The sequence below is a fragment of the Pelophylax lessonae genome (assembly GCF_965119305.1).
Source record: "Pelophylax lessonae genome assembly, chromosome: 11".
Lineage (NCBI taxonomy): Eukaryota > Metazoa > Chordata > Amphibia > Anura > Ranidae > Pelophylax > Pelophylax lessonae.
In genome coordinates this window covers 40,881,106-40,898,114 of record NC_138778.1, presented here as the reverse complement: position 1 = coordinate 40,898,114, position 17,009 = coordinate 40,881,106, and positions in this window count along the sequence as shown.

Sequence of the window (17,009 nt, the reverse complement as noted above, 5' to 3'; positions counted from 1 at the left end):
AGTGACCAGACTGCAGCCAGTGATAGTCTATAGCAGTGATGGCAAACCTTGGCATCCCAGATGTTTTGGAACTACATTTCCCATGATGCTCATGCACTCTGCGATGTAGCTGAGCATCATGGGAAATGTAGTTCCAAAACATCTGGGGTGCCAAGGTTCGCCATCACTGGTCTATAGTGTCATTGGTCAGTGGGTGTAATCACTGCCCCAGGCTCAGTGGTCAGTGGAAGTAAAGAATGCTTGGTGGTCAATGACCTACAGCCTGTGGTCAGGACAAGGAGAAATAGTGACCTTTCACTGGTGTCAGTGGAAGGAATAATGCCCCATTGTTAGTATTTGTGGAAGGAAGAGACCCTAAAGGCATGAAAATGGCCATTGTAACAACAAAAAAGGAGTAGGGTATCGCTAATTAATGGCATCATAACATCAATAACATCACACACACACATAGGTTGAACTGGATGGACTGATGTCTTTTTTCAACCTCACTAACTATGTAACTATAGATACAATAAGACACGTGGCCACTCACTAAAACTAGAGGAAAGGCGGTTTAACCTTAAAGTGCGTAAGGGGTTCTTCACTGTAAGAGCGGTAAGGATGTGGAATTCTCTTCCACAAGCAGTCGTATCAGCAGGGAGCATTGATAGTTTCAAAAAACTATTAGATGAGCACCTTAAAGACCACAACATACAGGGGTATACAATGTACGGTTAAAAGCAAACACACACACACATCATAGGTTGAACTGGATGGACTGATGTCTTTTTTCAACCTCACTAACTATGTAATAAACTAAACTGGAAAAATCATGGGACATTAAATATGCCACTAGGAGTCCAACAACCATAATTATAATTCATAAAAACATTCTTTATTACAATTCTTATAAAAGTCAGCATGTAACAACACAATTAGGAATACATAAAAGTATTTCATGTGTGGTTATCACGCAGATGCTGGTAAATCCCGCGACGTCATATAGGACCAACATAACAGTAATTGGTCTATGCGTTTCATGGGACACCCTGCTTTGTCAGGATCATGTATTGTCAGAAAGTTGTTGAATCATAATTACAATGATATATACCCTTCACAATGTGGAAAAAGCCCCGTCCAGTCCTAGGAGCCCATGTATCAATGCCTGCCAACCAATGAGAAAAATGAAGAAAAAGGAAAATCAAAAATGCCCACTGCTGTACAGGTAAGAGCAATCTTAGAATTCAGACCAATTGAAAAAAATGTCTATTAATGTGTATTACGCAGATATGTTGTCAATCCAAGACATGGAAATGTAAATCGAGGATCAAAAGATCAATAGGGGTCTTCCTATGAACTGGGAGCATCGATATATGTGCTCCCAGGACTCAATGGGGTGTTTTGGATGGTATGTCTCATTGTAATTATCTAGAGCGACAAAGAAAGTGCTAAAGCCCCAAAATCCCATAAGGATAGACAGGATGAGATCAAGACATCTGTGCCTGGACTCACGTAGTACTGAACGTTCAAAATCCAATGAGAGTAAAAATCCAGGCATTAAAAATTGATATCTTTATTAAATCCAGCAACCATAAAAAGTAATCAATTCCTAAAAATGTACGTGTTTCAGCCTCCTACATAGGCCTTAGTCATAAAAAATATATATATAGGTTTATAATAAAAAAAATATTATGACTAAGGCCTATACAGGAGGCTGAAACGCGTCAATTTTTAGGAATGGATTCCTTTTTATGGTTTGATGGATTAAATAACGATATAGATTTTTAATACCAAGATGTCCTGGTGCCAGATTTTTACTCTATTCATCATTGTGATTTTAATGATTGGATAACTTTAAGAAATCTGAGAACACATGGTCCTGATGAAGCAGGGTGTCCTGCGAAATGTTTATCATCATATACGACGCTTCCAGGATTCACCCACATCTACATGATTCCACATATGGCAAGTTTATTTTCTTAATTGTGTGGTTATCTGTTGACTTTTATAAGAACTGTAATAAAGAATGCTATTATGACATATAATTATGGTTATTATGATAATTATGAATGTAAAGCCTCATGATTTTTTCCAGTTTTGCAAGAAAAAGGCCACATCTGGCCCGTCAGCTGCAGTTTGGGGACCACTGCCCAAAAGTAAAATTATTCACAATTGCCCAGGGCTTTTTTACATTTTCATTTGCTGGACCAACAATGTTGGAGTCTGTGAAAGGATGAACTTGATAGACATTTGTAATCATTGTCATTTTGTTCGTTTGTAATGCACCTTATCAATTCACAAAGCTCCTGCCTCATCAGTATAGTACAGATTTCATAGAGCATCAGTGATGTTACCAGATACCAAATAAGCTAACTATCAGTATACTCAGGACAGAGTGACTGCAGATATAAAGCTATATAACAAAAAAAAAAAAAGAAAAAATATAAATAAATGAATTACAAAACCATGTTTGAATAGCAGGTCACGACATACAAAAGATGTAAAGGGGTCCATTCAAACAGAGAACATCATGGCCTATATGACAATCCTGAAACAGTGACACAAAGGTAAGAACTGCAGTGTTTCAATAAATGGTACCCGTTAATTATATTGTTTGTGATATATTATGATATGATAAAATATGCTTAATCACTTGACCTCCAGAAGATTTACCCCCCTTTATGACCAGGCCATTTTTTTGCTTTTTGGTACTGCGTTTTTTTTAACTGACTAATGCTATGTCATGCAACGCTATACACAAATTCAATTTATATATTTTTTTTTCCCCACAAATAGAGCTTTCTTTTGGCTGCATTTGATCCCCACTGGGTTCTTAAATTTATGCGCTATAAATGAAAAAAATACTGAAAATTGTGAAGAAAAAAAAAAAACAATATTTTTTACTTTCTACTTTAAAACATAACCCATTAAAAAATAAATATTTTAATACATTTTGGCCAAAATGTATTCTGCTACATGTCTTTAATAAAAAAAAAAAAACAATCCCAATAAGTGTATATTGATTGGTTTGCGTGAAACAAACTATGGGATATATATTGGAATTTTTATTTATTTATTTTATACTAGTAATCAGCGACTTATAGCAGGACAGCACACAATCTGACACTAAGTGCCGGTTCACACTAGTATGACTTGTCAGGCGACTTGTCAGCCTGACAAGTCGCGGACCGTCGCGGTCCATTGTGTAGTACAGGAACGGTTCTAATAGGAGCGACACAAGTCGCTCCAACTTAGAAAAAGGGTCCTGTACTACTTCGGGGCGACCTAGAGCGACTTGCATTGACATTCATTTTATGAAGTCCGTGCAAGTCACACCGAAGTCGCGGTGCACGTGACTTCACAGGTCGCCCCCGAAGTCGTGCTGCTGCAGTGTGAACCGGCACTAACTGCCACTTTGTGGGAACTAACTAGCTGCCACTGACATCACCAGTGACATTAATACAGTGATCAGTGCTAATAATATACACTGCCACTGGACTAATGACACTGGGCAGGAAGGGGGTAACATCTAGGGCAGTGATGGCGAACCTTGGCACCCCAGATGTTTTGAAACTACATTTCCCATGATGCTCAGGCACTCTGCCATGTAGTTGAGCATCATGGGAAATGTAGTTCCAAAACATCTGAAGTCAGTGCCAAGGTTCGCCATCACTGATCTAGGGCAATCAAGGTGTTAAATATATGCCTAGCAAGTGTTTATGTGTGCTGCTTTTACTGGTAATCTAGTTGTTTTCATTCCCTGCTTAGCATGGAATGAAAAACTAACTAGATCCCCTGTCACTGAAAACATCTCTGTTCAGTTTACATTCACAGAGCTGTGTTCCGAGAGACTCAGAGACGATTGCCGGGTGCCCGAAGCCAATTGCCAGTCAATCACTGGCCGGGGATCGGCATGTGCTGTGACAAATCACAGCACAGCCGGGCACCCGCGCCCCCTCCCCGGAAGTGCAGAATCACGTATACATACATCACAGTATGGTATATACAGTGCGCAATCAGCAAGAAGTTAATGCTATTACCCAGATAACAAGGATAACTTGCCAAACATTTGTGGCAGTGTTGAATCATAAGTGCTGCACATTTTCACTGGCAAGTTGTACACTTGCAGAGTACTTGAAGCACAGGTTCTTGTTGACACTTTTCCAATTTGTAGCAAATTTGCGTGGCAAGTCTCTAGCGAGAGCAAAGTTGCAGTGGTGAGTCTACAGCAAGAGCTCTGCAAGTCTACAGCATGAAAGTTCAGCCACAGCGACCCCTGTGGTGGGATGACTATTGTACAACATAACTGAACCAGAACTTGCAACAGACTTGCAGAATGTTTGCAAAGAAAGTTGATCTGCGGTCTTGCAATACAGAATTGGTGCAACAAACTTGCAGTACAACTGCTTGCAATCTGGGTAGAGACCAATTCAGTCAGAGGTAGGAATGAGTAAATTTGAGACATTTTGCCCAAATTATATTTTGCTGAAATGTTTTGGCTTCAATAGATAGGTAAGGCAACATTTTTGTAGTTTTTAAGGGTGCAATGGGCCTTATATAGCCTTTTGAAGGTTATTGAATTCTTTAAAATTAACAAAAAGTTACTATTTTTACATTTAAAACTTATTTTAAATTTTACATTGCTATAAATAATTTTTTTTTTAACTACGTTAATTAAGGTATATCTTTCTAGGTGGACATAGAGCAGTTGCATGTGCAGTTTTCTGCAATATATTGCTTTGAATATTGGCATCTGGAGCCTCACAGCAGATATGAATCCACTAAAGCTGGAAACACACTATCCAACTTTTGTGGTTAGATTTCCTTCAGATTTACCTTTTCTATGTAGTGCAAGGGCCTGCCAGATTGCATACAAATTGAAAGTGTTTAGGTTTGAACTCATATTATCTGGTTTTGGTAAGTCTAAAGGAAAAAGTCTTCAGAAAATCTTATAGTGTGTATGGCCCATAAGCCTGAAGTAAAGTTCTACCTTACACTGAGATATAGCCAGTGTCCACTTGACTCCTCCAAAGCGGATGGCATGATAACGGTATTAAAATATGCTGATGAAATAAAAATGCATTCAAATTTTTTTTTTTTTAGATGACTAAATGGAAAACGAAAATTTCAGTTCCCTCTGTGACCTTTCCATTTGGTTGGATGATGAACAACTCCCACCTTCTACAGCCCCCTGAAGACCTGTTTCACTGTTGGTGAATGCTTGACGGAAAATACAATTCATGTTGACCATAGCTGACCAATAAAAATAATATAACTATTATTGGCTAAACAGATGACCTACATGAGTTTCTATAAACCCGAAGACTCTTTATAAAGGATGTTCTGGTACTCTACTGGTGGTTGGTGTCTACTTTTCTATAGTGCTACCTATTTTCAGATGTGTCTTGCTGAATGTTAGGCTAAAAGTTATTCTATCAGCATAAAGAGCTCAATGCTGATAATAGGCACTCAAAAGTTTGCTATATACTGTAACAAAGACCAAGAAAAAGAACATGATCTACCGCAAATTACCAGGGAGACTGAAAACTGGTGCTCTAGCCCAGATGCCTTTAAATTGTAGTAATACAATGAAGCCGGCTACTCTGTAACATCGGCAGATAGGAAAAAAATGATCCAAGTGTACAACTATATCATAGGATGTTATGGAAAACGGACCAACAGCATCTGTCTTGAGGGATAGAATGCAGCCTGACCCGTCCCTGCTCTTTCCCTACTCATCTGGAACCTCTACCTACATCTAATAATGTCCCTGTCAGATAGTTGACCTGTCCCTAAACTATCCATGCGTGAAACGTGCGCCAATCCTGGGAGCCAGAGCCTTAAATAGGAACATGACCACCAGTCACATGGGGTGGCAGCAGTCAATCAGATATCTCCCCAGTGACCCAGGAAACCATATAGGAACTATGATCCTATTGACTTCCCCTCCGACTGCAATGCCGATGTGGTCGCGTGGCACCTACAGTGGAGAAAATTGCCTGCACCTGCCTACACATACATGGCCCGATATTCTCTCGTTCAGTCCAGTCCATGATAACAGCATGGGTAGAGGAATCTCCATTGCCAACTATTGTTTTGTATGTCTAATATACAATGCAGTCAGATTGATTTGCCATCTGGCTCAGTCAATTTTTTAAGTAGAACTATAGGCAAAACTTTTTTTTTTTTTTTTCATGTTTGAAAGAGTAAGGAAAGGTTATACCCCCTGTCAGATTTTTTTTTTTTTTTTTCGCTATCCCAATGTGCCATTTGGGAGATTTTCCCCTCACTTCCTGTCCCATACCAAAACAGAAAGTGGGAGGAAATCCCTCCAAAATGAGGGAATTCCCGGGCTGTTACCAAGGTCACCAAAACTAGTGTCCCCATACCAAACAGGAAGTGGGAGGAAATCCCTCCAAAATTAGGGAATTCCCGGGCTGTTACCAAGGTCACCAAAACTAGTGTCCCCATACCAAACAGGAAGTGAAAGAAAATCCCTTCACATTAAGGGAATTCTTTGGGGTCACCAGAACAAGTGTCCCCATTGGAAGATTTCCCCTCTTTTACTTTTCTGGGGACAACCCAGAATTTCGGATTTTCTTTACTTTCACTTTAAATGATAATGATAAACGGGACTAATAGAGAGGGGGAATTTTCTTAACGGGGGCACAGACACCAATAAAAACTGACAGGTGTTCTAATCCCTCTCCGCTCTATCCAAAACGAAAAAAAAATGTTTTACCTTTAGTTATACTTTAAATTGACTTTTATCAAGCTGGGTGGTGCTTGCTGGGCCACCCACAGCTTGAATTTTGGCCAATTTAGCAGGAATGTTTCAATATTTGAGACATCTATGACCAACCTTAGTCCAGTTATGCATTTCTATATATCTCTAACCTTTAGCTTCACATAAACACCTGTAAAGCAAGACCCTAACTCTGAGCTGCAGCATGGTGGCCAAGACCATACAGCGGTTAAACAGGACAAGTTCCATTTAGAACAGGCCTCACCATGGTTGACCATAGAAGTTGAGTACACATTCTCAGCGTCCTATCCAGAGGTTGTCTTTGAGAAATAGACGTATGAGTGCTGCCAGCATTTCTGCAGAGGTTGAAAGGGTGGGGGGTCAGCCTGTCAGTGCTCAGACCATACGCCGCACACTGCATAAAATTGGTCTGCATGACTGTAGTCCCAAAAGGAAGCCTCTTCTAAAGATTATGCACAAGAAAGCCGCAAACAGTTTGCTGAAGACAAGCAGACTAAGGACATGGATTACTGGAACCATGTCCTGTGGTCTGATGAGACCAAGATAACCTTATTTGGTTCAGAAGGTGTCAACCAGGTGAGGAGTACAAAGACAAGTGTGTCTTGCCAACAGTCAAGCATGGTGGTGGGAGTGTCATGGTCTGCAGCTGCATGAGTGCTGCTGGCATTGGGGAGCTACAGTACAGCTGTGACATACTGTACTGAAGCAGAGCATGATCCCCTCTCTTCAGAAACTGGGCAGCAGGGCAGTATTCTAACATGATAACAACCCCAAACACACCTCCAAGATGACCACTGCCTTGCTAAAGAAGCTGCGGGTAAAGGTGATGGACTGGCCAAGCATGTCTCCAGACCTAAACCCTATTGAGCATCTGTGGGGCATCCTTATACGGAAGGTGGAGGAGCGCAAGGTCTCTAACATCCACCAGCTCCGTGATGTCGTCATGGAGGAGTGGAAGAGGACTCCAGTGGCAATCTGTGAAGAACTCACCAGACATTGACATTTTCACTTAGGGGTGTACTCACTTTTGTTGCCAGCGGTTAACACATTAAGGGCTGTGTGTTGAGTTATTTTGATGGGACAGAAAATGTACACTGTTATACAAGCTGTACACTCACTACTTTACATTGTAGCAAAGTGTCATTTCTTCAGTGTTAATAAACAAAGAAAAGCTGCGCTTGGATCAACTAGGACAAACCGACATAATACAATAAAAGATAAGCAATTCAAATAACACCAGCAGCTGCACATATGTAGAATAAACATAAACAGAAATAATAAAGGGAGGTGCAGCACTAGAAACAGAGAAAATGTGTATCAGTCCAGATAAAACAGTCCTTCCGCAGGGATCAGCTGTTTAGGCGAATGTGTGCCACCACCACCAGACCACACTGCCTCTTACCGTCCTGCTAATAGTAATAGGGCATCCATATATCCCACCACAGGCTCATCCAGACTGGGACGTGTGACGTAATCGCGCCGAGGACGCAGCAGCCATCTTTTCGGTTAGAAACTGTACTATGCCTATATGCTGACGCTGTTCTGCAATTAAATGTGAGTTTATAATTTTTGTGAGTTAATAAAAATCACCCTTTATTTAAATGTTACTACTCTATGAGTATTGCTTCCATTCTTGGGGCCTTCTTTGTAATCCTTCCCTGGGAACCTGATCCTGAACTATCATCTGTTCCTACTGAGTGCTGGTCGGGTTTAAGAAGGTCTGGATGAGCCTGTGGTGGGACATATGAATGCCCTATTACTATCAGCAGGACGGTAAGAGGCAGTGTGGTTGGAGGTTATCTGGTGGTGGTGGCACACAACATTAGGGATGATCGAACTTTTGAAAAGTTCGGTTCGGCCAGAACACCCGAATTTCCTGAAAGTTCGGTTCGGATTCCAGAACCCCATTGAAATCAATGGGACCCGAACTTCGGTAATCAAAAAACACCATTTTGAAGCCCTAAAACCCAATAAATGCCCCTAAAAAGTGCCTAGGGTTCTGGGTCATGCCCCAGGGACTATTAATCACACAAAAAAAAGTTCTTAAAAATTGTTGTTTTTTTCGGGCGATCACCCTGAAATGGATGAGTTCGGTCACCCTGGCATAGCAGAGTCAGTTCACCCTAAACTACACTACGGTCACCCTGACACTTAACACTTTCCCTACAGAAACTAGATTATTGAATCTAACTATAGTGGTATATAGTACCCTAACTACACTGCATATCCCTTTCCTCACACTAATAATTGCAAAATGACACTGGAGCAGCAGGAGTAACAGAACTGCTTCCACTCTCTTCCACAGCCTCTCTATTACAGTGCTAGAGATTTGGCGGGGCTATGTTATATACTGGGGGGCATATTCACTACTGATTGGCCTCTGGACCCCATAGTCACTCCAATCACATTCCTAGCAGACTCCTGCTCCCTCAATTGGCTTTTACTGACGTTTCTGGTCCAATCACGGGCTTTTAAAGCCCAGTTCCTGTCCCATTGCATTTTGGGCGGTTCTGGTGGCCGAATTCCGAACTTTTACCGCAAAAAGTTCGGAATTTGGCCGAATTTCGAACAGCAAATGTTGAGGTCGAACCAATGGTCGACCCGAACCGTTCGATCATCCCTACTAAACATCTGACCCCTGCGGAAGGACTGTTTTTTCTTGACTGATACACATTCACATTTCTCTGTTTCTAGCACTGCACCTCCCTTTATTATTTCTTCAGTGTTGTCACATGAAAAGATATAATAAAATATTTACAAAAATATGAGGGGTGTACCCACTTTTGTGAAACTCTGTATATACTGTAAACCTTATGGACAAAATCAATTGTTAAGTTTCAGCTATGGAACTATTGAATTGGTTGTAACATTGTCCTCATCATTTATAATACCAAATTAAAGTAGCTCTGTAGGTTTTTTTTTCTTTTTTGGATATATTAAGGGAAGGTTACAATGCCTGTCAGGTCTTTTTTTGTCATCCGTGTGCCATTAGGGAGATTTCCCCTCACTTCCTGTCCCATAGCCACAATAGGAAGCAAGGGTAAATCCCTTCAGTGAGGGAAATCCCTGGTAATCACCAGAACTAGTGTCCCCGTTGGAAACTTCTATGCAGCCAGGTTAAGGCTCTTCTCTGTTAGAACCAGTACGGGTTCACAGCCTCCGGCTACATGAGTGGCCAGGGGTGCGATGACATCTCTCCCAAGCATGCATTTCAAGCACTTTTAGCCGGACCTTCAGAGTGCCTGCGCCAGTGATGTCATCGGCTGAATGCACTCTGAATATTTAGGAGATATTTACAGTACCTACAGGTAAGTCTTACTATAAAGTTTACCACAACTTTAAGGCCCCTTTCACGCTTGGGCGACTTGTCCTGCGACTTGGGACTGCAAAGTGGCATATAAAGTCATTCTCGATGATTTCCAATGAGTACCATTCATAGCTGTGCGACTTCAAGTTGCAACGAGTTCAAAGTAGTCCCTGCACTACTTTGGTCCAACTTTGATGCTTTTTAAGGTCCATAGACCTCAAGATTACACAGGCATTGCTTCAAGCCAGTCAAAAAAAAAAAAAATCACCCAACTTTTAGGCTGCACAAGTGTGAAAGGGGCCTAAGTTTTATGGTCACAGCATAAACTTTCATTTATAACATCACCATTGTAATAACAAAACAAACAATAGCGACCTTTAACAATCCAATATAATACTACTTGACAAATCTCCTTTCATGTTGTCTGCCTGTCTGCTGGCCATCTCTTTCCACTTCCTGGATTCCCTGCATGTTTTGCAGCTTCTCTTCTGCTGATTACTTTCAGTTTCTAAGGACTACATATCCCATGGTATCTTGCTGCCTGCAATCAGTGACTCCTGTACTGACTCCGCCTCCTGAAACTCCTCCTCTCAGCACCTCTATAGCTCAGAAGGCAGGCTTTCTGAAATGTGTGACACAGCAGTGCTTACCCACAGGACATAGGGACATAGAATTCCAGGAAGTAAATGTGTGGAGATCTTCACAAAGTAAGTTTACAAACTTCAAGGTCATTCAGAATAATAGGAGTAGGCTAGAAATAATTAAAATACAAAATGAAAATTAAAATACGATTTTGACCATTGATACACTTTAATAATGATTTACGGCATGAATATATTTAGTTAACACTCTGTGCTGAATTTGCATAGACCAACAAACAAGCTCTTCATTTCCACTTTATACTACTAGTAGTATACTGTCATTTGCAAGTTATTTACATACCTGGTTTGCAAGAAATTGGATAGAATATTATGACTTATAATTTAAGAACTTCAATACCGGCACTTTCACCCTCTTTTTGCCCAGGCCAATTTTCAGCTTTCAGCGCTTTCGCACTTTGAATGAATTGCGCGGTCATGCAACAGTGTACCCAAATTTACTCTTTATAATTTTTTTGGGGACAGATAGAGCTTTCTTTTGGTAGTGTTTTAAGAGGACCTCCAGGCTCCTGCAGAAAAAATATCAAAGTCAGCAGGTACAAATACTATAGCTGCTGACTTTTATTATTAGGACACTTACCTGTCCAGGAATCCAGCGGTCTGTCTTCATCTGAGCCGAGATGATGTGCCCAGCGGGTGCTGCCGCCGCCATCTCCACTGAGATAAACCGGCAGTGAAGCCTTGCGGCTTCACAGCCGATTCTCTGCTGCCCATGCTTGTCCATGATTGGGCCTTCTGCGGGAAAACGAGGAGGAGGCCCAGAATTCCGGCAGAGTTTGCCGTGGCAAACTCAGCCAGATGTGGGAGTGGGTATCTGTGAAAATCAGGTATCCACTCCCCCCCAAAAAGTGCTAAATGCGGCAGCGGAGGGGGTGAGGAGGCATACAAGTGGAGCTTCCCCTTTTGGGTGGAGATCTACTTTAATCACCACTGGATTTTTTATTTTTTGTGAAACAATTAAAAAAGGATCTAACATTTTGAAAATAAAATGTATTTCTTAATTTCTGTTATAAAATGTTGCAAATAAGTAATTTTTCTTCTTCACTGATGTGCGCTGATGAGGCTGCACTAATGGGCACTGGTAGGCTGCACTGATTGGCATTGATAAGGCTGCACTGATGGGCAATGCTGAGGCTGTACTGATTGACACTAATGAGGCTGCACTTATAAGGCGGCACTGATAGGCACTAATGAGATGGCACTCATGGGCACTGATGAGGCGGCACTCATGGGCACTGATGAGCTGCACTGATAGACACTGATCGGTGCTGATGAGGAGGCACTGATGTGGCGACACTAATGAGCACTGATAGGTGGCACTGATGGGCACTGATAAGCTGCACTGATGGGCACTGATGGGCACTGATGGGTGCCTTACAGTAAAGCCAGACATAGATGGTTTGAATCTTGGCTAGTTCAGCAGGGACTGGCCAAGATTCAAACCATCAAGGACAGGCTGATTGTACCCAAGTTGAGCCATCAATATCAATGTAAAAAATGCAGAGTGAGTGAACAGATGAAAAATCTGAATTAACCACTTCCCGCAAACCGACGTACCTGTACGTCAAAGTAATGGTCTTTTAAAAAAAGGCCAAATACAGCGCTTGCTAATTAGATGGCATTTCCCTGCCAATCTCTGAATAAAACAAATAAATATGTAAAGATGACTAATAATAATTAGACCTGTGTTATAAAATGCATATGTGACTCAATATATGACAAATGAATATCAAGTATAAAATTCACAATAAAAGGAACAATAAAAGTGAACAGTGATTATGTGCTCAGATTAAAGTCCTTTGTGCATAAGTGACTGTGGCATAAAAGTCCAAGTATAAATATCAATCATTAAACGATGTTGCGATCAACAATAAGATTTTGCAATAAAATTCGGCAATAAAAAAGACAGTCCAATAGTAAATGGTGACTTTGTGCTCCAAATAATGTCCTTGGTGAAAGTGGTTATTCACAATTGGAAGATGCAAGTGCTCTGACTTGATTAGCTAAGATATCGATTCCTTTTCCCAAGTGTGTGAGTAAATTGGGTCACTTACCAGATATCATGGGTCTTACATGTCGTATGACATTAAGACCATTCAAGCTTTTAATGGCCCCCTGGGCCAAATGGGTTCCCCTTTTGGCGGTCCTGTGGGCTGGTAATGGCTCCTCTGGACTCCGGGGTGTGACAACCCAAGGTAATAGGGAAGGAGAAAAAGAAAGCTCCGTAATATTGTTAAGTTCAAAGAGTTTATTACCCATACATTGGGTTCTGAATAGTAAAAACAAAGTAAACACTATCCCTGGTGGTCAGCGGTGCGGGCTGCATGTACTCCTCGCGGAATCACGGGCTTCCAGCTTCCGTTCCACCTAGGGTAGCGTGATGACGCTATGCGGTCCAAGCTGACGCGTTTTGTCACTTCCGGTGACGTCTTCAGAGCTCTCATGCAGCGCTAAGTATGCATCCAGCAGCGCTAAGTATGCTTGCACATAACATGTATCAATAAAAGTCCTCGTAAAGCACCATGCAGGTCAAAACATATGATTTTAAGCTCCTCTGCTGGTAAAACAAGGTTCAAAACAACGATGGTACTCCCAGTGCTCTTATATGGATCAGCCAGAACGCCTTCACCACACCTCAAGTGCTCCCCACCAGAATGGGCACTCACCAGATGACCACAGGTCATAGCACTGCTGTATTTTGGCCTAGGCCAACAAGGCCTAGGCCTAGGGCGGCACTTTGCGGGGGGGGGGGCAGCAAAAAAGCCACCCCCCGCATAAAAAAACCCAGATCCGTTCTTTTAGACCTGACGCCGCCCCCTTGTCTGCTCCCGCCGTCACTCACCTTGTCCTTCCGTCCCGCCGCCTCCCACACACACAGTGAAGGGTCGTACTTGAGCGGCCATAGAGCCAGAGTGAGCGGCTGCACTTCAAACAGTGGGTGGGCGGAGCCTAATGCTCCGCCTACCCTCCTTACTCAGTATAAAATAAAATTAAAATAAAACCGGTTTTGTATTATGTATTGTTCTTATCAGATATTTTATCCATTTTAAAGATATCTGATACTTTCACTTCATTTAGTCTCCATTCACACTAGTACGACTTGTCAGGTGACTTGGTCAGCCTGACAAGTCGTGCACCGTCGCGGTCCATGTGTAGTACAGCAAGGGCTCTAATAGGAGCGACACAAGTCGCTCCGATTTAGAAAAAGGGTCCTGTACTAATTTGGGGTGACCTGGAGCGACTTGCATAGACATTCATTTTATGAAGTCCGTGCAAGTCGTACCGAAGTCGCGGTGCATGCGACTTCACAGGTCGCCCCCGAAGTCGTGCCGCTTCAGTGTGAACCGGCACTTATGTGTCATATTAATTCATACATATTAACCAGCCTTGTTGTCTTAAATGGATTATATTTATATATTTTAAACACATATATGATATTTATTTCATATTTTTTCATAAGTTTTAAATTAGGATTTAGAATTATAATGTGTTTTATGGTGGCTCACAGAAATTGATATGTTGCACTAAATATGTTGATTTTAACTTGCCATTAGTATATATATGTAAATATAAGCAATCTTTGGAGGACGCCCTGAATCAAAATGGTTTCCATAGTATAACCGCATATAAACTATATATCTGATTCATGTTAATGGAAGACAAATGGTTTCACTTCCTGATGGGCATGCTTTAGTTGCGATGCAGAAGCGTTGCAACGTCCCGGCTAGCTAATGAATATTCATTGGTGTAGTGGGCGGGCTCCAATGATTGTGGCTATAAGATGGAGCGCAGTGCAGCATACCTACGTCCTCAGTTGAAGTCTCTGTGACGAAACGCATCAGGACGTAGGCACACTGCCTCCTAGGAAACCTCAGACGTCACGACCAAGTTCCGGAACACGCCGCTGGGAACCCGAGGAGTGAGCGGTACTGGCGGAGAGAGGTCTACACGTCTGAGCTTTGCAATATGTTTTGCCTTGTCTTATTATTTTAAATGTAAGCAGATTGGATTGGGGGAGGGGAGTGGATACATGTTAGTGTATACTGAATAAATTTAAAACGTTATTACACTATCCGCCTCCTATCTTGCTTGTCTTACATTTGGTAGGGTCCGGTCATCTGATCTGGAGCTACGAGGTTACACAGATTCCCCAGGTGAAAAGAGTGTCTCTATCCGGTGATAAAAAGGGTGCATGCATCCTATGCATATACGTCTATGACCTGTGGTCATCTGGTGAGTAGCCATTCTGGTGGGGAGCAATTGAGGTGTGGTGTAGGCGTTCTGGCTGATCCATATAAGAGCACTGGGAGTACCATCGTTGTTTTGAACCTTGTTTTACCAGCAGAGGAGCTTAAAATCATATGTTTTGACCTGCATGGTACTTTACGAGGACTTTTATTGATACATGTTATGTGCAAGCATACTTAGCGCTGCTGGATGTGGTCTATGCTATTATTTATTTCTAGTATCTATTACATTTGTTTTACAAATGTTATAAAATTTTGTAAATGGATAGTTTTTTTCTGCACTGATGAGCACTGATGAGGCGGCACTGACAGGCACTGCTGAGGAGGCACTGACGGGGTGGCACTGATGGGGTGGCACTAATATGCAGCACTGATGGGCACTGATAGGCGGCACTGATATGCAGCACTGATGGGCACTGATATGCGGCACTGATTGGTAGCACTGATATGCAGCATTGGTGGGCACTGATTGGCGGCACTGATAGGCAGCACTGATGGGTGGCACTGATAGTTGGCACTGATGGGCACTGATAGGTGGCACTGGTGGGCAATAATGGGCACTGGTGGGCAGCACTGATAGATTGCAATGATGGGCATTGGTGGGCAGCACTGATAGATGGCAATCATGGGCAGCTCTGATGGAGTGCTCTATCCTGCTGGACGACATATGACGGCCAGTCAGGATAATACAACCACTCAATCCGATATAGGGCGGGCGGCAAGTGGTTAATTTGCACGGATTTCCTCTCACTTCCTGTTTGGCTATGGAATAGGAAGTGTAGGAAAATTTCTCTTATGGGACACAGATGACAAAAAACTGACAGAGGGTTTAACTGTCCCTTGCTCCATCCAAAATGAAAAAAAAAAAAAGTTTTGCAAGTTTTGCCTTTGATTCTAATTTAAGATCTGAAAGTATGTGTACATAATCCCAAAACGAATATTAGACAAAAAAGAAAGAAAATGTCAAAGTGAATAAGAAAGTCGATATGTATGGTAATACCATTACATTCACCCCTGATGCGATTATCATTATTACAAGTTTATTTTTGATCTTTATGTAGAAAAAAAAAATGTCTCAATAAACTTTTATGAGTTTAGCTGGATAAACGTTTCAAGCCCACCATCTAGTGGACACTTTTATTAATACACTCTCTGCTGTTGAGTGCCAGCATTTCCTATTATATAAGCATATACACTGAATGCTAAGACCTGAATAATGAAGGACAAGTCTTAGTAATCAGTCAGCAGGGAAACTAGTATGAGTCTAACATTGTCTAATGTCATTAGAAAGTCTTTCTGAAAGTCGCCTTCTTTTTAAAAGTTTATCACTGGTGTCAATGGGGGGAATAGTGCCCTATTGTTGGTGTCAATGGGGGGAATAGTGCCCCATCACAGGTGTCAATGGGAGGAATAGTGCCTCATTGTTGGCATCAATGGGGGGAATAGTGCCCCATCACTGGTGTCAATGGCGGAATAGTGCCTCATTGTTGGCGTCAATGTGGGGAATAGTGACCCATCACTGGTGTCAATGGGAGGAATAGTGCCTCATTGTTGGCATCAATGGGGGGAATAGTGCCCCATCACTGGTGTCAATGGGGGGAATTGTGCCTCATTGTTGGTGTCAGTGGAGGGAATAGTGCCCCATCACTGGTGTCAATGGGGGGGGGGGGGGATAGTGGCTCATTGTTGGCATCAATGGGGGGAATAGTGCCCCATCACTGGCATCAATGGGAGGAATAGTGCCTCATTGTTGTTGTCAATGGGGGGAATAGTGCCCCATCACTGGTGTCAATGGGGGAAATAGTGCCTCATTGTTGGTGTCAGCGGTGTCCTTTTTTTTTTTTTAAAGTCGTCAGCTACAAAAAGTGTAGCTGCTGATTTTAAATAAACAGACACTCACCTGTCCCATGATTCAGCAGTGTGTTCACCTGAGCCGCTCCTTCCCTCCATCTTCTCTCCCGGGGGAACCAGCATTTCAACTGCGGGCAACCAGCTGTGACAGCTTGCAGCTTCACAGCAGGGTGCGCACTGCGCATGCGCGAGTCGTGCTG